Source organism: Topomyia yanbarensis, chromosome 3, assembly GCF_030247195.1.
Source record: "Topomyia yanbarensis strain Yona2022 chromosome 3, ASM3024719v1, whole genome shotgun sequence".
NCBI classification, from domain to species: domain Eukaryota; kingdom Metazoa; phylum Arthropoda; class Insecta; order Diptera; family Culicidae; genus Topomyia; species Topomyia yanbarensis.
The window spans coordinates 276,072,966-276,098,325 of record NC_080672.1 but is presented as its reverse complement, the minus strand read 5'-3'; the positions used below and the strand labels follow the sequence as shown (position 1 = coordinate 276,098,325).

At 35.2% G+C, this 25,360-nt stretch overlaps 1 protein-coding gene across 2 annotated transcripts in view; it reads left to right on the top strand.

Annotated features, from left to right (window-relative positions):
* The window catches only part of LOC131690904 (G-protein coupled receptor dmsr-1), a 623,822-nt gene that overhangs the window by 253,704 nt on the left and 344,758 nt on the right, over nucleotides 1-25,360 (top strand). The window contains exon 3 of one of the 2 annotated variants that reach the window (XM_058976982.1): nucleotides 11,109-11,123. The exons of the other annotated variant lie outside the window; for it this stretch is intronic. The gene's annotated coding sequence lies outside the window, so the exon portion shown is untranslated. The remainder of the gene's footprint in view (nucleotides 1-11,108; nucleotides 11,124-25,360) is intronic. 2 annotated transcript variants of the gene reach the window in all.

Below are 25,360 nucleotides of genomic sequence, written 5' to 3'. Positions count from 1 at the left end.
TTTTTATTGTTCTATAGTCCAACATTTTAAAATGGGTGGAACTGTGTGTACATTGATAAAGCACTGAAATAATAGAATTTCAGCAGTTTTAAAGGTTTTCAGAATCTTTTATTCTAGTTGAACACAAATTATACGAATTTTGGTTATTCGAATTTTTCAGTATATTGTTGAAGGACTTTGTATAATACCAATTATCATCTATTTAACAATGTGTATCTTTCCAGAATTAGTTTAAACGAAAATTTGAATGAAATTTTTTTTTAATCCACCTAACAGTGTGATGAGACATTTCTTATAACTCTTACCACTCTCTTCGGATATTATATCGTTTGAGAACATTTAGAACTTGATGCTTCGCGATGTTTTTGATAACACATACTACATGGGATAGTGGCAGGACTCAGAGAATCGCTCAAATCAGCATAGGACAACATCAGTGCTAGAAATCTCAAACCAAATCAATGGGAAAGCGAAAAAATGGCCCATAAAATAGACATACAAACGAATAATTGTTAATGCTCTGTTAATAAAATATCTAAATTGTGGTGGGAAAACTGAATTTTCCTGAATTGTACTGAGCCAAAAAAATCGATTTTTTTTTTGAATCGATTTGAAGTTTATACTTTACTCAAATTTCCAACGCGACTGAAAACTAAGAAATCAACGCTTTTTGTTGAAAAGGGCGATACTAGCAGTGATACCATTCAAAGAAAATCAACAGTGAATATTTCCAGACTTGGCTTTGTTTTCTATTTAAGAACTATTGTTGCGTTTCAAAGCCCTCATTCGCATGTATGAAAAAAACCTTATGTTTACATTTGTAAGTATCGCCTTTTTCACAAAAAAGCGTTGAAATGAAATCGCAGCTTCTGATATCACGCTATCTCTGAAGTGCATACGTACTTCGACATAGACTTTTTCTAAAGGTGACTTCCCAGTAGTATCCTTGATTTGAATTATTATCGCTAATCCTAATGCCAAAGAACAAATAAAGACCTCTCGAAAACGAACCGTTTGGGAAAATCATCATCATTACTGGAATTTTCATTTTCAGGAATCCTTGCGATAACCTTCCGTCACCTGCGTTAATGCACTGGGTGCACAGTGCTCTGAAAATCTAGCGAAATCGTCTTAGGGCACCAGCGGGTCTAATTCAGAGCCATCTGCGTGGCGAGTTAAATCTGTAAAGGATACTAAAAATTAATTTCTATTCCATAATTTTCAGTTCAGCAATTCGAGAGATCGTGCTCACCGCAAGCCATGAAAAATAGACTACGTTGTGAAGCGATGGTCACTATTTATTAAAAAATCACGGGTAAATAAAAAATAAAACTATTAAAAAAATTCAAATAGTTTATAATTTTCACAAACTTATTAGGAAAAATTGTTCGTAAAAGCTTTCGTAATATTGTGTAGGAAAAAAGCTGAAAATTTCAGTATTTTCTCTATCTGCAACATATAAACCCTTAAGTATACCAATTAATTGGTATACGAATTGGAATTGGTTCGCCAAATTTTGAAAGAAGTCTTTAAAATAACCCTTTGAAAACTACCTAAAAATTGTTGTAGTTCGATGCAATAAAGAAATCTCCAAAAAAGAAATGTACCTATTAATGTGAAACACAGCGAATAATACATACAATAAAGACCCATTTTTATCAGTCTCATGGTGTATTTTAGGCTGACAAAATGGGGACATTGACTAAAGCGGGCAATTTTTTTCTTTATAATAAACTGAAGCTGTTAAAATATTCTTCCCGTCCCTTGATGTAGTCTGATAACTATTTCTGATTATGATGAATTTTTTATTTTTGCATATTTCGCATATCTTCATGATAAGGAAAACATGCTCAAGAAAGGATTTACTTGTTCGTCTGCTAAAGCCCATCAAACATATGTTCATATTTGGCTGATAAAATCGGGGTTTCAATGTATTATAATAGATATTCAGCATTCGAAAAAGTTTCTTGTGAACGAGTGTAGAACGACTTTGTTTCTATTTACTTGAAATCAGCGGCGTAGCCAGAAATTCGGTTTGGTGGGAGTTTGGTGAAAATCGATCATACTGTCCAAACGGCATAATTCCGAAACCGTAATTTTTGAAGCTTTAAAATTATGCAGAATTAATTTTTCAGAAAATAGTAACAGAGTTCGCGTCTTTAGCGAATTTGTTGAGACTTTATTGTAGTCATGAATATTAGCCTGAGAAAATTCACCATAAATACTTCTTGGACGATATACCGTCAAAATTATTTTATCAAATGAATTCGCTGTTTAACGTTTGTAAAACTCATCGAAGATACTAAACATCCGAAATTGGCGGTTTCAAAATGATGCTATCTTGACCTTAAATTACTGTTTTTAAACATTTGACCTATACATATAATTGGTCATACAACAAAAATCAAATGCTCATCAAAATCGATGAGGACCTGCTAGAGTCGAATGGAAATCGTCATTTTTCATAAATTTCTCTCTACATTCAGAAAGTGTTATCCTCGTTATAATCATAATACGTTTTCGTCTCAACTCGACGAATTCCCAAAAAAACCTGTCTTAATCCACCTAGTGGTGCAATTGTGCTTGTCTCATTTGTCCTGACTACGATTCCATGGCTGGTTATGTTCAATACAATGGTGGAAATGAATATTACATGTTAAGTACTATTTGCACATACGTACAATGGATCGACAGCCACGATCTTGAGATACTATGTGATACTGAAACATCGCTTGAAACCAGCGGCGAATCATGGAGAAAGATCCGGGAGGTCCAGGTCCTGCCGAAAATTTTCAACTTGTTAAGAAATTTTAAACTAGTTTTAATTTTAAAGTAGCAACCCCTCACTGCATACTCCCTCCGGGCCGGTATGATTGTCGATTTTTAGAGTGATTGCATAACCTTTCTATATGAGAAAGGCAAAAATGTACCAAAGTCCAAAGAAGTCAATTTTTGTCAAACATCTCAATGTTTCATGCATTTTAAAGTCATTTGGCATCAAAAATACAAATTTGATTTTGAAAATTTTTCATTTCAGTTTATATGGGAATTTGCTGTGTGATTGCACTCTTCAACTCGTAACTCCGGAACCGGAAGTCCAGTCAATAAAAAAAATCAATAGCAGTCGATGGGAAGGTTGTACCTTTCATTTGAGACTAACTTTGTGCAAATCGGTCCAGCCATCTCTGAGAAAAAGAGGTCACAGTTTTTTTCCACATACACACATACACACACATACATACACACGCAGACATTTTCCGATCTCGACGAAATCAGTCGATTGGCATATGACACTCGGCTCTCCGGGTCGGGATTAGATTGACGAATTTTAGAGTGAATGAGAAAGGCAAAAACATTTTTAGCAAATGTTGAAAGTTATGCATTTTTTTGGTGAGCAGTTCTATGTTTCATAGACATTAAATCAATTTTAACTTCGCTTCCTATTAAATAAAGACCTTTATTACAGTACATTTCTACAAAAACGAGCTCAATTTGAAAAGAAATCTGAGGATTATGATTGATTACAGAACTCTGGAATTTTCTATTGGAATGTTTTCAGGCAGGAATTTGATATTGATGCTATTAAACAACTGTGAAATCAAGACCAATAGATCAGTTACATATCAGGACCCCATTTCGACAATTTATCAAAAGTCCTCATGACGTTTACAACAACAGGTTATCTACGGATCAGATAATTGTTATTGTAATATTGAATTAAATCAGTCTGCATCAATAAATTTTCAACTTCAATCCAATATTTTTTTGGGTGTGGTGGGGGGGGGCGGTGGTTGTATGGTGTTAAACCCCAAAACCTTCTCTTGGCTACGCCGTTGCTTGGAGTTATTTATTTCGCTTTTCATTTTCCGATATGTTTCAGTTCGATCCGATGGTTATAAGTTAGAAAAATTGCAGTCAGAAGGTTCGCACAAATGAACATTTTTGTACTGATAAGTTATCAAGTTCCTTCCAGACAACTTGGAAGTGTTCGGTAATTATTTCTAGCGGTTGTTGATGGTAAAATGAAATACAAAATTCGTTTTATCGAAATAATGTTTAGCTTATTTCAATGGATTATTACTATATTGATCAATAAATAGGCGACAAAGAGTAATCAACAAACAACAACTTTTAAAGTATTCAAAATAGATATTTAAAGTCTTTAGTAAAGTTATTCGCAAAAGTAAGAGCTACAAATTTGCTGAAGACATCAGTTCGATATAATCACTTCCAAGAAAATTTGTGAAAATATCTCACTCATAGGGGGATTAATCAGCAAAAGCACAATACCAAAAGAGAGGGCATATTGCCTCCATTAAATTCTCCGAAGATACTATTGACCTAAAATAAGCCATTTTGGCGTTAATAATAGATTACATGTTTTTGGTCATATTTCTGGCAATGGGAAATGATAAAAATCTTTCGTCCGCATTTAATGTTAAATATTTCTTTTGATAATAGTCCGATTTCAACAATCTATAGCTTGTTCGAAAGATATTCATTAAAGCTGTTTAAAAACATATAAATTGTTAATCGCTATTGTCAATTTCGGCAGATAATTCAAAAAAACTGCAAAAAACGCCATTTTTACGTGAAACATTCATATCTTGGAAACTAAACATCAGAATCAAAAACAAATTAATAGCGTTCATACTGTTTTTAGTTCTTTCATTTAAAATTGGTTAGGATAAGATCGGTTCAGCCATTGCTGAGAAACACGAATGAGAATTTGTCCGTTACATACACACACACACACACACAGACACACACACACAGACATTGTCCCAAATCGTCGAGCTGAGTCGATTGGTATATAAGACTCGGCCCTCCGGGCCTCGGAAAAAATCTTGAAAGTTTGAGCGAATTCTATACATTTCTTTTATAAGAAACTAGCTAATTCCCATCGCGCGTTGCTGCGACTTTCAACGAAATAGTAGAAAAACACAATTTATTCTGAAGCGCCATCTGGCGGGCAGATAATCTCCAACTAATAGCACACAAACACGCCCCATACCAAATACCTACTGTGTGCAAATTTTTACGGAAATCGGTTTAGCCGTTTGGGAGTCTATAAATCATATACATACAAACTTTGACTTATATATATATATATATATATATATATATATATATATATATATATATATATATATATATATATATATATATATATATATATATATATATATATATATATATATATATATATATATATATATATATATATATATATATATATATATATATATATATATATATATATATATATATATATATATATATATATATATATATATATATATATATATATATATATATATATATATATATATATATATATATATATATATATATATAGATAGATAGATAGATAGATAGATGTAAAACATTGACATCAATAACTTAATGTGGGTGAACATGCAGGTTATCAAAGTCACCCCGGAATACGAAAACGGACTTCGATTTGAAATCATTTTTGGAAAAATAGCTGGAAGCGAAGAATTTTAGGTAAAACCCTCCAATCTTGTTCTGCATACATCAGTACATGGTTTAAAAATATTAAACTTGAAAAAAATGTGTTGCATCTAAAAATATGTAATGATTACTTCGAAAAGTGATCAATGTCACCCCGGTTTACGGTACAAATAACCTCCTGTAAGATTAAAAATATATTTATATTTGAAATGAAAAGAAAATTCAATTGCTCGAATGACGTGGTGGGGCAAATCCGACCTCTAAATAGTGGGGTAAATACGACCGCTTATTTTGCTATAAAAATGTTTATTTATCTAATTGATCTATATTTTTATTATTATTTAGCACAATGGTAATGTGCTTTTATTATTTTTTTTTGCACAATGGTTCATAATTACAAACGAAAGACACAAAATCGTGATGAATATAGTATTTGTCGAGCAATTGCTCCGATACAAATGAGAATATCTTTACGTGCTACTGCTCGTGATTTTGACATCCCAAGATTGATATTGAATTTCATTTTCTTCATGTTACAATTCAATAACTTAGCATTCATTGATTTATCATTGAAAAACCATAAAATTTGGGTAATATCTATACTAAATCAACCAAAACTGTAGGCGGTCGGGTTTACCCCACCATTTTTGAAAACGGCAAAAATGACATTTTTGGTGAAACGCTTGTATCTCAAAATTTTTAAAGGTGCGAATAAAATGCTATAAACTGAAAGTTGCCCAGAAGTCTAACCTTTAGTTTGGTATATAAAACGACTTGATCCGATGTAAAATAAGCATTTTACAACCAAAACCCTTTACTAGGTTGGATTTGCCCCACCTTTCCCTACTGAATTTTTAATAAAATTTTATTCCATTTCACATATTCGTATATAATTATTGTTCTTGTAACATTTATAATGTCACGAATTGAAAATAAAATCTTTTAAAGGAAGATTCCATTTTTGGCACGGTTCCAGTTTTGGCAACTGGAAAAAATATTGTTGCCTAAAACGGAATCCTACTGTAATTGAAAAAAGAATTAGGATCGTACGTCAACTTAGTTGTCAGAAAATCTCACTTGACAAACAAAACTTCAAAAAACAACCTGAGTCAAATGGAAAACGCTATTTTTCAAAACTTTCCGTCTACTTCTTCTTTTTTGTGCGGTCTCAGCACACTCAAGTTGTTTTTTTTGTTGAATAGTGTTATTCATTCGAGCAGAAATTAAAAGCATAGTGGAAGAGCAGGTGCTGGTTGTTTTCAAACCGTTGAGCAATAAATCAGCTCCAGCGAATAGTTTCCGTTTCCGTATTGTCAAATATCGGACATCACGTGTTGCTCGCGCAGTTTGGTCTGGTGGTTGGGATACGGGAAGAAAAAAGGGATGTGCTATTTGAAAGTGCACTTGAAATGGAGATTAGCCCATGTTATGGCTGAAGGCTAGTGTCTGTATTTTCTGTATAAATATCACGATACATTTGATTAGGCCGTGCGATCACAATTGGAATACACTGATATCTTCAGGTGAGCTTGAAAGAACAACGAAATTTCATTTATAACCTTCCGTGTTCAAGGTAATATTATGGTTGTTTCATTACTCCTTAAGTTGGTGAGACCAGGTCAGGCAAGTAAAAACCCAGAATTATATCAAACCGCTCCGCCTCATTCAAACTCAACTTGACGTTAACTTGAAGTGATTTCTTCTTTACTTCAAAATTAAATCAAATCTGGAGCATTACTTTCGGCACATCCAGAATCAATTTTGGTTTTTATTTGCTCTCAACTGCAGACATTCGATTAGTTAAATCGTTAGTACCCGGCAAGCACAATACGTCTTATACATTTTTTTTTTCAATTTATCCAATCAATTAAAGCAAATTGAGTAACTTGAGCTTTAAGATAATGAATACATTCCTGATAGAAAAACCCGACTTAATCCAATCCAGCAATGAGATTAGGCATTTTTGATACATATCACTGTTTTAAAGTGTAATTGAAATGAATGTGTATCATAAAATGTGCTTGAGTATTCTGAAGTGAATGTGTGTTCTGTGTAACACAGACACGCATAATTTTTGAAGCACATTTCAGTTTTCACATCATAGTGAAATTAAAATAGTATACATTCCAAAGTTATGTAATTTGGGCATTGCACTAAGTCACCCAAACCAGATGTCTCTTCGCTACCCAAATCATAGTTCCTTCATCGTTTAATAAGCATAATGTTATAATTTAAAATCCTTCAAATCAAATAAACATAATTTATCGATTGAAATCTATCAAAAGAGATCACTCTTGAGCAATACCCACAATCGTGTTAGGCGATTTTTCACGACACGAATCGCAGCTACATGCTGAGGCCGATTTCGTCACTGTGAATAACAGTGTCGAGGGTGAACTGAAATCCGTCCAGCAAACGAAATGCCTACGCTTCGGGACAAATTGATAGCAAGCATACAGAATTCCCAGTTGTTCCCTTTTCCAAAACGTAACGATAGAACAAAGTTTTCCGAATGGATTTCCCATCAGCAAACTTCGATACCTCGAAATTGGACCAGATTGTGTCCTTGGGGATGGAATTGAAATTTTTTATCGATTGTAGCGCCTATGAATGCTTTACAAGCTACATCGGTCGGTCAAGTGTGCATCCAAAAAGAGATGGACTATTTGGGTTTGGCGACAGGCGACCCTTCCTACCTTCTCTCTATACGAAAGTTTTTATGCCAGCTATATACATATATTTATCATATATCCTTTTGGGATCGCTTGTTCTACCTATATCCGACACTCCGATTGCTAGACAATTTTGCCCGAGGGAAGATGTTCTTCGTTTATTCTAGGAATGGGCCTCTACATCACAATTTTATAGAAAAACGTTTTTGGTCGGGCTATTATTATTGATTCGAAGCTGTTTAAAATAGAAGCTGTGAGTATGGTTGGACGTCAAGAGTACGAAGCCTAAAAAAATAAAATAGTTTCTATTCGTCATGATCCCGCGATATACTGCTTGAAAATGGTGATACTGTTTCGGACGAAATGCCGACTAAACATCTAACAGTTTTGTGGAGATAAGTTTCGATGATTTCATAATATTTGGGCATTAGGCGAATGACCATATTGGTTAAAGACACGAATAAACAACACCAACAACAACAACAAATTTTAAGCATCTTTGATCTCGAGTTTCGTTGACTCTGAGCGTGAAACTTCGATACATTGGAAGCTCTAAAATTAGCACATATGAGGGAAGAGAAGGTAACGATGGAACAGCAGGAATTATGAAACATGCACAATTAAATCATAGTGCTTGAGCAGCATCATCTCATTCTCTCATATTTCATGAATTCTAATTATTTACACGTGTTGCTTTATTTTGGAAGACTTCTGATAACTTTATCATTTTTAATGGATATTTGTTTGTTTTATAACAACCAAAGTAAATTTACAATGAAAAATGCTATTTCTACAAAACCCAATCTGATCTGAATCTGAATCTGATCCTCAATTTAACCTTCCGTTGAAATTAGCAAGCCTTATAACAACCCACGAATCACTGTTATATTTGGGTTTGAGGGAATGCCGGGCTCATAATATACCTAAACATCGCCCAAACGATTCAATGATTGACGTGAGTTGCTCTCTGTAATATGAAGTAGGCTATGCTATCGGCGAAAATGAAATAAGTTCCGTAAGCATGTTTTAATATTTTTAGAACACGAGTCACTTATACACACGCTTACGAGTAAAGGTTAGAGTGGCTCGACATATGACATTTTTCAGCACAGCACTTTTTGAGTTTTTTTGTGGTCCCAAATGCATGTGAAAAATTTGGGAGCGGTCGGTAGCTTCCCAGGTTTGCGCATTGCGTTCAAAGTTTGTATGGGATTTTACATGGGGAAATCAATTATTTTGCATTTACATTAAAAAAGGATCGCTATTTCACTGAGTATGAAAAACCAGTTTTATATATCTATAATTCAAACCTTGGTTAACCATTTTGACGAAGACGGTAACTAGTTACGAGCTTTCAAAAAATAGTTATAACGATTTTAGAACTTTTGGCTCAATCCAAATGCAGAAATTCATTATTTCTTCCAACACTGTCAGTACACCACCGACATCGATATTTAAAACCTAAATAAATGAGAATATATTCATCGCAGAGACTTGGTAACTTTAAATTAAATGTTCAGAATGAATTGCTGAGTAACATAGACGTAGTTAGAAAATGAAAAGAAGAGAGGTGGGGGAGGTGCTTGTGTACTTCCCAGTCCACTTTTTAGATAGTTTAGTATAACATAAGGAGTACATCTTCAACGCACGTTCATACCGCCGAAATAAAGGCTAATTAATTAATTAAAAAAATAACTATTAAATAAATTTAAGGGTTCTACTGTAATCTGATTTAAAATGGTCCAACAATTTATAAGTTTTACATATTTTAAAACCCCTATTTCTTAGCCGTTCAGAGTCAGATCCATAGATTCCATAGAGTTTCGGAATTGTTTCTATTGAAGTTTTCGTTTAAGACTCTAGGAACGAATAGGATAGTTACTTCAAACAAACGTATTTGATTAAATTGGGTTAGGGTCACGCAAAACAGAGGTGATGTTAGAAAAACTGAAATTTACTTCAGGTTAGAACCCAAGGCGATTTCAAGAACTAAGTTAGCTTTAGCCTCAAGCACGAGTAACACATAAGTCTTTAGGTGTAAATCCTAAATGTTGTAAATGTTACTTCCCACAGCAACAATTGTAGTATGATTCAAATTTGTGTCTATCAAAATATTAAGCAAGTTCAGTCGCTTACATTTACAAGGACGTAATCATTTATTGTCTTATACAAAAGAGAACTGCGGAGTACACAAGCCCTCCCCACCTCTCTTCTTTTCATTTTCTGACTACGTCTATGTTACTCAGAAATTCATTCTGAACATTTCATTTAAAGGTACCAAGTGTGTGCGAAAAAATAATACATTTCTGCATTTGGATTGAACATTAAGTTTTGAAATCGTTATAACTCGTAGCTAGTTACCGTCTTCGACAAAGTTGTTAACTAAGGTTTGAACTGTAGATTAATAAAGCTGATTTTTCATATTGAGTGAAGTAGCGATCTTTATTAACGTAAATGCAAAATAATTGATTACCCCATATAAAATTCCATACAAACTTTGAACGCAATGCGCAAACCTGGGAAGCAACCAACCGCTAACGAATTTTGCACATGCATTTGGGACCACAAAAGAAACTCAAAAAGTGCTTTGTTTGCTAGTTTCAATCGTTTTGAAGTTTTCCCATACAACCGCGAGCCACTCTGGAAGGTGTCTTTTGCATGTGTATTAGTGCAGGCTTGTTTTAATACCAATACTCTGATAACGTTGAATTCATTTCCAATTGTGGGATTGTGTAGGTTTCTGTGGTGTAATAGCAGCATAATGCATTTTTGTCCTAGACCAATAACGCTTTATATGCCTTATGCCAGTTATAATGCATATTTCACATTAGAATCTTACGCATTAGCATGTAAATCTTACGGCTCGCATTTTGGGTGCATAAATGCTCGAAAATAATTTATTTGTTTAATGGCTTTGTCTAAGTAGTATGAGATTGCTGATGAATGTTTTTGTCTTTGCAGGTACCAAATCATCGGGTGAGTATTTGAGAATATTTGGCAATGTTAATTTTTTGGATGAATTCAATTCTTCGATTTCAGAAATTATAAGGGCATCTTTCAAGAAATAATTGAGATTAACCTTTTTAGTCCAGGAAATGCGAAACGAGGTCATCTGTTATTTTCTTCTGTCGAGTTACAGCGTTTGGATTAAATGGCCACAAACATCTTATTGGAATCTCATGAAGAAGTTTAATTCATATCATTTCATGTGTATAATGTGTACAATACTTCTCCTCTCCACACTCAACCCTTCGCCCTTTTCATACCATACCAGTTCAGTGAAATAAAAAACAACAAATTTGTTTCAGTTTAAAGTATGACTACCAATGATATACTGGCAGTGTTGTCAAAATAAATGATTTTTGCCACATAGCTCGAACCATCGAACTGTGAGCAGCTATAGCTTAATTCGGAGACATTCTAGCACTATACTTTATACAGCTATACTACAACTGTAAAAAAAGTGCACAGATCTTCGGGTCCCCAAATGGAACCAAAAATCTTTGTGCTAAATAAACGCTCATTTTGCATATCCTTATAACCAACCATGGAATCCCAGTGTGTTTGCGATGTAAACTTGTTTGTTTGATATTACACAACATAAAATTATTTTTACAGCTTGAGCTTGTGCGACCACTCCTGGCTGCTACTCCGTTATCGATCGGGACTAGCCGAAGTTGCACAGGGAATCAGTAGATAATTCTGCTTGGGATTAGCGAAACATCTTTCAATGTGCAGCTCCTGGTAATCCTAAAGTGTTACCGGCGTCGGCCAGGCCCGATCGTAGATCGCGGAAGGAAAGGGAAGGAATTGTTAGTCCGATACTTGCTTTTGCTAGAGGCCGTATATACTACTGCGTACTCCACAAGTATCACGGGAGGGGGATATTTTTTGTTAGTAGAGTATAGAAGTTGGATATACTTCTTCTTTATCGACGCCAGAGAGGTGATTCCACTACCTGGACTAGAATATCGATCCACCAATTTCATGGATCGGGGACCAACGGCTTTACTTCCTTTCCGAAGGAAGATGTGACCACATATTATTCACCTCAGAAAAATCTCAACAACCTCGGCTGGAATTGAACCCAGGCCAACTGGAATGAGTGGCGGTCACGCTTACCACTCAACCACCGGCGCCGTTACAACATAATATTATATTTATAGGAAGACTAAGTGGAACAATATTACAGCTATCTTAAAGGAATACAGGCCGATGTAGAACAACGAATAAATCAATTTGGATTTGCATTTTGGAGTAGTAGTACAATTTGGAATTTTTAACGCGAAATATTGAATTGAAAACACATTAAAATATACTTTTCCGAGGGAGGCATATGCTTTAAGAAAATATTCTGAAGGGGATAACATAGTAATTTGCTTCAAAACACAAAAAAACTGTAGTACGAGATTTAAAAATGCAGAACCTAAAGTTAGCCTAGCCAGTACTCATCAAACAAAATATGGGAATATCGATGAAAAAAATCCTTTACGCTGTACCTACCGGTACATCGCTATATGCTATCATGTGTACTGGGATTGAAAAAAAAACGCCAATGAACTTTCAGTGTCTACCCATCCACGCAAAAAGGACTGTTGTTTGCTCCACTGGACGTGAAAAAGGTTGGAATAAGAACGACGTGAAGAAGGTTGGACGTGAAAAAGGTTCGAGGAAATCGATCCTACAGTGCCTGGTCACGGATCTGGCTAGGAAAAGTTGAAATAGCAACAGCGGGCTCAAAATAATCCTGTATTGTGTTCAAGACAGCCGCCGGCAATTGCACTGCAAGCTGTTATCGGCAGTCGATGTCCGACCTTAACGAAGAAATTGATTCCATTAGTTTGGGATGAATTTCACAAGGATGGTAAGGTGCATTATTTATTTCAAAACAATGCCAAAGTTCAAGCGAAGCATGCAGTTCGATGTGATGCGACATGTGCTCGGGTAGATACTTTAAAGGATGATTCAGACGATACATCACCTTCCGTCAACGTCAACGGAACGTCACCGTTCCGTCAGGATAAGTCACATGCAGTTAAATAGAGGTATTCACACACAACATCAACGGCACGGAACGGTTTGACGTACGGCACCTGTGAACGGGCACAAGAGAAAAGTATTAAACTTATCCTGACGGAACGGTGACGTTCCGTTGACGTTGACGGAAGCTGATGTATCGTCTGAATCGTCCTTAATACATAGTTATGGTGGTGGAAATGTATGTTGCAGTACAGATAGATTTTTTCGTTAGAAAATTTCACACAGAAAATTACGTATGGATCAGTTAGGCGGATCATCATTAAATTACCTATATGATGGAAAACTGGAGAAAATCGTTAAATCGTATCTTTTATTTGTGGTTTCGTATTATCAAGGGAAAATGACTAACATGCCGTAAAGACATTAAATAGCAGTGTTAACGCATGTACGGTAGGCAAATTAGGCTCGATGTTTGATCAAAGACATGTTGTCTTGAATTTATACGCATTTAGAACAACATCAGTTGTTGCTTCAAGCTATTCTCAACTCTTATTCGACAGTTTTCACGCCGCCACTCGTGTTATGGCTTGATAAGACCGAAGGGGTTAATTGTGGTTGTCTGACGTATTCTTGATGGTCACATCATTAGCATTTCGGCTAATAATCGACAGACAGCCTCAATTGATTATTAGAATAGAATATTCATGTGCAATGAAGGTATTCATACATTTATCGTTTCATATAATAGGATACCGTCATCGGGGGTTACTTTGCGCCAAAAATAGAACCTTCTGTACATTACACTCAAGAACTACGATCACGCAACTTCAAATCTGAAACTGTTTGATGTTCTACATATTGCAGAAGTACCTCCAAGGTCAGTGAAAAGATCTTTTGGAAAATTGAACATGAGATATAAAGAACTTAAAATTGGCGTAAAGCCGCCTCCACAGGGGGTTACTTTACGTCAAAAAGTTTTTTTTTCCAAAATTATGTTAACTTCTTGATTTATTGTTATGGATTATGCTTGTTATTTATGTGTGAATGCAAATGAATGTCGCTCTCGTAAAAATAAAATGGTATGTTCAAAAACTGCGTACCACGCATCCAATAACCTTGTTTTGAAGCTTAGCTTAGTTGACCGCCCGTGAGTTTTCCGTGACTGATCAAAGCCTGTTGAAATTGCATATTGAACCAATTGTATGATACTTGGGAGTAGTTTATCATACTCAACGTGCAATCTAAAGAGACTAAGATTATAGTATGATCAATAACGTAGATGACCACGCCCATGCAGGTCAATTTTGGGATGGGAAGGAATGTTAGTTCAACACTTGTGACTATTATGACCGAGGAATTCTCTGCATCATCCACAAGTGTCACAGGATTGGATTGGTGTTAGTAGGTAGGGAGATGAATCAGGATATATCTTGTTAGATATTGTGATTTAGCTAAGTACTCACGCGCTTTGTCTTTTCATTTTAGATCAAAGTTTTCAGGTGTGCGACCTCCAGTAGAAATATGAATCCATTCAAATAGCCATTTTAAAAATTATTCTTCCGTGGGGCATAATGAAAGGATGAAGCCGCGTGGAATATGATTGAGGTCTATTCATCTACAGACAATATGATCTTAGCAATATGTACGAAGTCGCTTGCGATCAATTTCCGAGAATTCGAAACGAACAATTTGAACTCCGAACAGCCGGCCATCGGGAGTAATGCTACTTATTATCACTTCAATAATCATTTTCAAAGTTTGCAGTACAAAGAAAGCGTACAAATGTATAAAAGATATCCCAAATGACTGTGAAAAAATTCACTGCGAAATGTTAATGACAAGTTGGCATCTCCACTTCCTATCAGACACGTAATTGGGTTAAATACCAATTGCAAACGACATGTTTATTATGCGTAACAAATATAATAAACACTACGACAGGGGATCCCTCGATGATCCAGAAGAAGAATAGATGGGAGAACAGCAATACTAGCAAATACCGACTACCATATGAGCGGTGCAAATTCGAACGAGTGACGTAGAGTACTGCATTGGATGATTTTGAAGAAAAGACCAGGAGTGCGATTTTACGAAGTTTTAGCTTTCGATGGCCCTACATTTTCCGATAAAGTGTAGTTCTGGAATGTTGAGATTTTTATCACTGTTTAGGAAAGCAAAAGTATCATAAAGCTAGTGTCAGACCTTCATGAGACCTCAAGAAGTCACTTTTAAAGGTATTCGTAAGCGTAGATTTGTCGGTATACGGTTTTAATAAAACAAATACCTAATTTAACACATCTACAGATCGCTTGCAACATAAAAAACTTTTTGTACAATTCGACAGCTCCATATTAGGTCAATTCAATAAATTGCCTACATGAAAGTTTACTTTTTTTAAAAACGGTTTTTAAACCAAAGCTTTGGAAGTTAAACCTTGGCATGGAAGAGCCGGTATATTAATATATGAACCAAATCGCGGACTATTACGTTACATTCAGACGGATATTTCGACATGAATTTCTCTGGTCTAAGCATGGACTGTTACGTTACATAATTGTGGAAGCAGCTTTTAAAGTTGATTTGCATTGTCGAAAAAGTCTGCTCTCCTAGTGAACTATTTTTTAACAAATGTTACATATTTTCTAAGCTTTGGGATGAAAGCTGAAAACAAAATGTCGATAATCATGAAAACCAGCGAATAATACTAAGTTTCGCTTTTGTCAAAATATAACGTTAAATTTCAACTAGAAGCTCATGTATCATTCTTTAGTTTTGGCGTAAAGTAGCTCCCGTGGCGTAAAGTAACCTCCGATGACGGTAATGCAAAAATACGCTGCCAAATTGGTCTCTTTCTAATACGAAAAATCATTGTTGTGTTCCTAAACCTAATGTGAGGAAACAAAATTAAGAAAGAGGACAAGATAAAAGGAATACTATAAAAGTGATAAAAACAATCTGGTAAGATCCCCCTAATATAACATATTTATAACAAAAAAATCAAATAAGTACACTTTCTGTAAGCAATCCAATTTTTTTTATAATGTTTAATTCCATTTAATGGACACATCACATTAAGGCGGGGCTGGTTGATGGAAAGAGGGCTTCGGAATACGGTTTTTCCTGTATAAGAACCTATTAGGGAGGCTGTCATCGGAACTCAATCGAGCTAATACCTACCCAAAACCTAAAACTAAGTCATTTACATGAATAGATACATGTGGGAGTTGGGATGTTTAACACACATATGTAGAAGATAACTAAATTCTGGAAAAAAAAACAAACCGTGGCTACCGTTCTACTTCGAAAAAATCTTTGAAAATTTTCCATGCATCTAAAATTTGGGAACCATGAACCCATACCAACACATTCGAGAACAAGTTTTACTTATATTAACAGATTAATTTTAATGAGGTAAGCGATACAAGTACGTTGAATGTATCCAATTTGTCGTGCTCAGACAATTGGTATATAATATTTGGCACTCTGGGGCTCGGAAAAATCGTCAAAGTTAGAGCAATTTCTTTTTCTTTGTTTTATAAGAAAGGTAAAAGGTTAAACGAAATTACCAAGGAATGATAAAACAAGGCAGGATTGTTCCGAAACCACTTAATTTAACACATTTGTTTCAGTGCACAGTTTAGAGAGATTCCTCTCTAGCATCGAGCTAGGATCAGCTTAGAAAATATCTTGTTTATGTCTGGTTTTAACCCAGCATTCGTTATTTATGTTTGTGATTTACCTGTTTCAGTTGGCGCTCGAATTCGAACAACCGAAACATGGAGATGACTAAACGAGTGAACCAAGCTCATCGCGGACGACTGTTTTAAATCTAAACAAAACGCTCGTAATTTTCGTACACAACAACAGGAAATTGAATTGCATGAAAAATCAAACAAACCGTACCGAAAAACATCTGTTGAACTTGAGACCGAAATAGTACTTACAGTCCGCAATGTCAGTACAAATTGTAGAGAAGCTGGAGGCTTGGCGGGAGAAGGAAGTCGTTTTTTCTACATTTCGCATTTCATTTTACCTTATAGAGGATGTAGTCGTTATAGGGTTTTCATGTGCGTTAAGTAATTGCACAATTACCTAGGGCAAAAGGAAAAATGAAAATTGAAAACACTGCAAACTAGCGCCGGGCTCCCCTATACTTCCACGTTTTCTGACACAATCTAAACAAACAAATGTGCAAATCTTTAAAGTTTTTTTTATCATCATGTTTTATTCAACATTTTTCCTATATGCACTGCTGGTGCCAAGGTCACTTATAGCAACGTAATCGTTTCGGGAACTATTAACACAGAGATGCTCTTCTTAGCACCAAACCTCAAAATCAGCCGGAACGCCAATTTGAATTGCTATATCTCCATCGTTCTCCAACGGATCTTAAACATTATCACGCTCATGGTTATACCCATGTTTGTAAATGTATTACGACGCCGCAATCTTAAAAGTTGGTTAATCTTCCGGAAGTCGCGCTAGTGCACTGAGTGCACGCTGCTCTGAGAATCTAGCGAAATCGTCTTAGGGCACCAGCGGCTGCTCGTTCAGTGCGCCATAAGCGCGACTTCTGGAGGGTTAATATTACGACATGAAAATTCAATTTTCCCGTGACATTTTTATTTACGCATGAAATGTCCAATATGTCTGCTATGCTCATATTCTGCTGGGACATTAGCAATGCTGAAAAAATTCAGCAAAAATAACGCATCAGCGCATTTAGGATAAACAGGTCCAATACGCCCCCTTATGCAAAAATAGCTACATTTTACCATTCGACACTATGATCTCCGCACCAACTACTTTTATTTATTGTTATATTAGTTAGAAATTAGTACCCGTTTCATTTTTTATTAAAAACATCCAGATACAAGTATTATTAAACATTTTTCAAAGATTCCTAAATTCTAGTTTTTTTCTTTCACCCAGGGCAAAATGCCCCTGGTTACAATGAAATATGCCCCACAACAAGAGGATGGTATGCCCCACAGCAATTGGTGAGTATGCCAAACAACAATGCATGGGGTGTTTTAGCCGGGTATGAGCTGCTGTGAATGCATGATTAATTCTACACGCACACATAGTTTTAAGCCAAGTTAAAAACTAAGTAGTAACTATAGTATTCTAGTAAGCTACTTGAAATATTTCTATTAAATCCGACTTTTTCTAATTGGTTGTAATGCTATTGGAAAAGTGGGAGCTTACATCAAAATATCTCTTGTGAAACTTTTGTGTATATTGTTATTTTGCAACATATTAAAAATACCAAACTAACTTAGTATGTTGATTTCATGAAAGGTTATTGTCATCAGTCATTTTAACTTTTTAGATCATTCGGGAATCCTGGGAAATGAAACGAGGGGTTTTTCCCGGTTTGGCGTATTTTACCCTTTTGCCCTGTAGAGAACGTGTGAAGGTAAAAAAAAAGTGAAATTATAGTAGTTATCGACGAAAACTCAACTCCCTCCCTCCTCGTCTATCCAAACCTGCAAGACTTGAAGAGATGTTGAACAAAGACTCATAGAGGAATGTTAACGTTATACACTTTTCTTGAATATACAGTAGTAGAGGAATTGGGGGAAAAACCGATACTATGGGTAAAACCGACACCCCACAACTTTCCCTAGAAATCAAACTTTTGTTCATTTCATAATGACACTTTATTATTAATACGATTATGTAATGCATTTCAAGACAAATTGGGTTTGCGTTAGTTCGCCGAATGTCAAAAAAGTAAACAAATCATACGACAGCAGCGTTCATACTCGTCTGGATGTAAAATTTTGATGGTACCTTTTAAGGTTTTAACAGAACAAAAGCATTTCAAATCACCACATTTTTCAGTACCTAATATTATCGGCTTTTCTTTTGATCAACTGGGTGCATTGAAGACGAGTTTAAGAAATTCAATATTTTTAATTGCTTTTTAATAAAAATGTGCGCTGTTGGTTAGGGTAAAACCGACACGCTGCACAGTGGCTGGAGGCTGGCCAAAACCTCAAAAATTTATTTTTGAAATATTGATATTTTATATTTTTCCTAAATTTTTCATGTATTGAATGATGTATATTCAAAATTTTATGATCATTGGATAAGAACACGATTTTTAACATGAGTTTAAACGTAGCAAAGTTCGGATTTTTTAATGATTTTCATTTCTGAAACCACCATTGCTCTGTTTTCTTCAAATGCATGTTGCTCTTTTGATTTTGGTCCGATTTTAGCACAACTAGTTTCATTGTGTAGAGGAACAAAAGAACTTGGTAAGTGGATAAAATACATTTGGTAAATTTGCTTTAACTATGACTTTTTAGTTTAAATATGTTTGAGGTGGTCAGATCAAAAATACTTTTTTCACTAATGTATTCTGTACAAATTTCGGAATCATTTCGGAACGGTCACATAGTATACATTCTATGGGAAATAACCTCTATTTTTCAAATATCATTGTCTCGTTCTGCGCCTAGGTGCGCATAAAGTTTTAAGGAGATTTTGAAGCTTTGTTGCTGATATGGAGGCGCATGGTGTTTTGTTTAAAATAGTTAGACAATCTACAGTAAACCAATATGTTATACAATGCATTTAAAGTAGTATTCTTCATTTTTATGATATTGCTGACATTGGTGAACAGTAACGGAAAATCTATCATGAAAACGGGATCATAGTTATAAGAAAGGTTCAATGACACTGTACGGAAAAATGCATTTTATTTTTTACGACTTTTGACATCAAAAATGAGCTCAGCACGTCAAAATTAGCTTAAATTGTGATTTTCAGCCAAATTAGGTAATATTTGAGGTTTTGTCCGACTTTTGTTTGAAGACCCGCCACTGTGCGCTGTTAAGATGGTTGTGTTTACATGCGGTTCATTACTAAAGGCTGGGGATCTTTGTGACACTTGAATTAAACTATTAGCACACTATAGTAATAGCAGAAATAATTTCTGTGTATTTCTTTTATTATGTTTATTTCTTATTAATCTCTTTAAAAATAAAAATTGGAATTTTTGCTTATCAGATTCTATCGAAGCTTTTGCTCTTTCTGCAAAAAGCTCATTAAAGCGAAGTTCTAGTGTTCTCTTGGTTTGTTATAGACTAACTTTATCACAATGAGACAATGATCTTTTGTATACCCCAGTAGATCGTTGATGATCAGAGCCCGAAAAATCAAGTCTGAAAAAGGTAGTTTTACTAAGAAGTGTGTGTCACTTATAAGTGAATGAATCAGATTAGCAGAATGTAGAACGTGTGCAAATTTTTTCTTACGAAATAAAATGACACTGAAGGTTGCAATGATATGCGTAAGGATTATTTGGAAATACCCTTACCAAGAAATTATGCTATAGCATAAAATACTCCGTTTTATAGCAATACGCTTTCGAACGCTCTTCCCCTCACTACATGATGAAGCTACAAAAAGCACATGTTTGCATCACACAGACTCACACTTATACACACTACACAGTCACGCATATAACACATTTTTAATAAAAAAGTGGATATAAAATAAATTAAAGGATCTTACCCATATGGGGTGTGGGTTTTACCCGCAGTGCCTACAAAAAGTCACTTTGTTTTCCAAGTTGTGCAACCAATAATTTTTAATGAAATTCATTTTTTGAAGCGCTGACAAAATTAAGCCTTGTTAAGAATTTTCTGAAGAAGAATTCTGCGTATAAATTATAATTTTATTGGTTTTGTGGCAACCCAGAAAAAGTGTTAAGCTTAAGGGGTCGGTTTTAACTATAATTCCCCTACATACTTCCGAAAAAAGTTTCATTCCTAATCCTTGACGAACAGAAAGAGTGTTTTTTTGACATTAAAAATGTCTTACTCCACTATCTGGGGCTAGGTGTCATTCTAAAATCTAAACTATCTCCCATGTAACGAAACTATGTAAGGTTTGCACGCTTATAACTCCGATATTACTAGATGGATTTTAATCATTCATACACCAACCGATTCAGAAACACCTAACTTAAATATTGGTAATAATTTAATATCTCCCCAATAAAAGTAGACTTTTGGAAACTGGTAAAATTAAAAAGTTCACAAAAAACGGGAAAAATACCATTCGTGAGGCAGATTTCTCAGACACAGCCGTCAAAAGAGGGCAGCTTAGTTGCTCAATGAAACACGAAAAGTCATAAATAGAAGCAACGCATGTCCGTTTAAATCAGTTGTTGCTCTTATCCCACACGAGCAACGTCGTCTCCGGGCGATGCAATAAGCGCTATCGATTTTCGGTAACGTTGGCATTTGCACACACTCGCACCTAAGTGACTAAACCATATACCATATTAGTTTATAAATAGAGGTGACGCGTACCCGTTTGAATCAGTTTTTGTTCTTATGTCGAACGGGTAAGATCATGGCTGCAGCGTCTGGGCACTACAATAAGCGGTAGACGCTATGCATTTTCGGCAGCGGTGGCCGTGTGCGGATTTGTCGGGTACCAGCATGGTGTCACAGAATGATTTGCAAAGTGGGTGGGCGGGGTGGTTTGGATTTAATTCAATACGGTGTGTGCTGCTTAAGAGTGTTGCGTTTGAAAAAAATATATTTATTTTTATGCATGCGTGTGCGTTGTAACTTGTTAATCCATGTTTACGGCGCTTTGTAGCTGCGTAGGGTAAAGAGCCAATTGGTTTTCATGTTTCATATTTCGGTTACATGTTTTTTATCAGTAAGGCATCTGACAACGTGCTTCTGTAGTTATTGCACTGTTCAGCAGCGTAGTATTTTATATAGGAGAGTACACTCAGGTTTTTTACGCGGATTTTGAAATTTACGCGGTTTTCATTAACGCGTTTTTTTTTAAAATTTACGCGGTTTTCATTAACACGGCCTGTATCCCCTGCGTGAAAAATCTGAGTGTATTTGCATCGGAAACAATCACATTCCCTGCAGAACTTTTTGTTTTCTAATTTCAAACACTTTTGTTTCGTACTGCACACAACGGAAAATTTTAAAACAGAACTTACCGTCCCAGCAGCAGTTGAAGCGGGTGTTCTTTTTCGATTCAAATTCAAGCCATGTCTTAAGCGTTACTGGACTTAAAATTGTTTTCCCAGTTTAACCAGTCAGAATATCTGTCCTACCCTATGTATTTAAAACACAGTTCTAATTGCGTTTTAAGGTATACAACAAATACGGTTGGGTATACTAATTTAAATTTTAAAATAAATCTGTTTTAAATTATGAAACAAACCGCTGTACTGAAGATATAATTATGTCAGTCCTATTACCACATAAAACACCTATATAACATAAAACGCTGCAGAATTGGTTTAATAATACAATGTTTACACTACAGAGTTATAACACGTTTTAATAATTAGCAACAAGAAAAATGTCACCAAGATAGCATAAAAACCCGTTTTAACTGGTAGTGCGAACGTTGCATAACAATGTAATTTATCAAATAATTTCATTTTTCCACCACTAATCGATCAAGAAATACTTACACTTAAGATTGTTTACTTAAGTTCATTAGTACATTATTGAAAATTTAAATGGAAAATGAAATTTCATATTTTATGGAGAATCTGTATATTTCCGTTGGCGGGCGTGGGTTTCCTCATCACAGCTCTCAATATGGAACTTTTCTTTTGAATATATTTTCTGGACAGACCAGCCTATTTTTACTACATGGATCAGCCAAATAATGCCAATCACCTAGTGAGATACTTGATTAATTAATAGATTACCGTTAAAAGACCTTCAATAAATTATGTTTTAATGGGGAGGGTATATAGCAAATTGTAACATATGAAAACAGGCGAGTGAACAAGAACGTGTGTCGATATGTGTGATAGATAAAAAAGCTATATTTTTAATGTCACCGTGGTCGTGTCCTGTACACAACCCTTTAATTTTTTAAATTTATTATGTATAAAGAGAATGAGATTGCCCAAGTAATTTTCTTTCTACGTCGACTCAAATATTTTTGGTCCGACTGCAATCCGCACATATACTCCTCAATTTTTGAATAAAACATACATACATAAAGACGAACAGCATTGTTGCGACTGTAATATTGAATGCATATATACAAAGCTGCAGTGTCTACATATCCAGTTAAAGATCGTCTCCTTTAAAAGTATTACTTTTTGATTTGAGAAAAATAACATAACAAGGTTCCCAATATCAAGACAAATATAATAAAACAAGTTAGAAAATTGTCCTACAAATATAACTAGAGCCACCATTCACAGTTAGGTTTTTGACGAAATATTAGAAAAAAAAAACAAATTTTTACACTGTTAGGTGGATTTTTGACGTAGGACTACGTCTTTGTTTTCGATATAGGGGTGCACGTTGCAAATTCTACAAAAATGGTATGTAACGAAAAGTGGTCCAATTTTAAACGCATATAATTCAGCCATCTCACGATAAATTTTCAAATTTTTTGCACAAATCGCCCCTAAATACTTCTAAGAATAGATTCCAATAGATAAACCCAAAGATTTTTGATATCATAGCATTAAAAAATTAAATAATATACAACCTTGTCAAAATATCGCGCATTTACACACAGAAGATAGCGCTTCCCAAGCCCTGTACGACAGATTGGTGTACCTAGCGCGCTACGCTTCTATGAATGACGTCATCATCGACTATTTAAAGAACGGACTTGGCCAGACACGCTCAGTTCCCTGTTGAACGGCTGGCGAAGCAGATCACTGCGCTGTGTTTTTTGCATCCAGTGTAGCTGAGTTAGAAGTCCGTTACACTGGCTGTGGAGGGACGCTACACTGTGTCGTCCAACAGGCGACCGCTCCAACTGCTTCCTAAATCCTGCTGTAATGTTGCCAGTAAATTTTTGGTTTAACTAGCACATGTATTTGCTATTTGCGCTTGAAATTAAGTAATGTAGTGGTAGTAATAACACCGACAAACTGACATGACAACTAGAACGATTTCAGTGAAAATTTTTGGCAAATAATTTAAACTCGGAACAGTAACTCCATCTGTATAATGAGTTACACATCATTACTTAACGTGTCTTTCGTAAAAGAACACTAATGTCCTCTAGTAAAAGTCTGGACAAGACATATTCAAACGAGCAGAAGTTTTTCGAATTCAAATGAGCGGAGCATCGTATATTAACGTTTTAAGTAGAAAGTATTGCACGTTTCATTGGAAACGAGTCGTTTAATCATTTTGAGGCGACGCATTGAATTGGCGCATTTGATAATAAATGCTGAAAACGTCAAAAAATATGCATTACCCAAGTTTAATGTATGCTAATTATTTACTTTAACTGAATTTCTCAATAAAACTGACTAAAACTGTGCTTCTAAAGTTTCAGGTTTTTGTATGTTTTTTACACAAAATTGCACCACCTTTTATTAGTGTCCTTCCATAAGAAATACATTGCGATGAATCGTGCGCCGAATAGCGCTGCGAATCTTGCTGCGACGAAAAATAATCGTCGTGTCTCCTTTGGAAAAGCACGGGCAATATTGCGGTATTGACTGGCTTTGTTCTCTGGAGACTCCATGAAAAGTGAATCGAAAAAATTGAATCAACTTCAAGTCGGTTCCGACAGCATGAAGTAACAAGTTACTTTACGCTCGTCCGGGCATGCCACAGACTCAGGTGATTTGTATTCTAATGCCAAAAGATCCTAACTCCTGCGGTAGCATGCAAAAGGTTAAGTAGCCGGGAAACTCTAAGCTTGCTCAAATGACCCTATTCCACGCTTACTAAACTTTCTTCCCTCACATCCTTGCTCTCCCTTGAGTACTATGGCTCATAATATTGAAAAATATACTTCAACTTCCAGTGTCATGCTAATTAAATGCCGTTACAACAACTTCGGGATTTATCATCACATTGCTTAATAAACTATTCCATTTCCGAGAATGAAACGATTTACGATCGGACCGTAGATCTTTCGCCGAAAATGCAGTGTATGTCATTTGCCCTGATTTACCTCATATTTTGTCAAATATTGTTTATATATATATATGTTTACAAAATTGATTCAGCTGTTTATCAAATATTCAACAAAACTAGAACATATATTTCTAAGGTTATAGTTTCCTTTAACTATTTCAAGTATAGCCAAACTTCTTTGAGCCAAGTGCCTTGAAACTATGGTTGTCTATTTTCTCTTGTCCAAACTTCTACTGGAGGAACTCTAGTTACACAGAGTAGCTTCGATGATTATTAGAGAGTTGACTGAAAATTTTGAAACTCTTACTGTCAAACGAACGTCCGTTT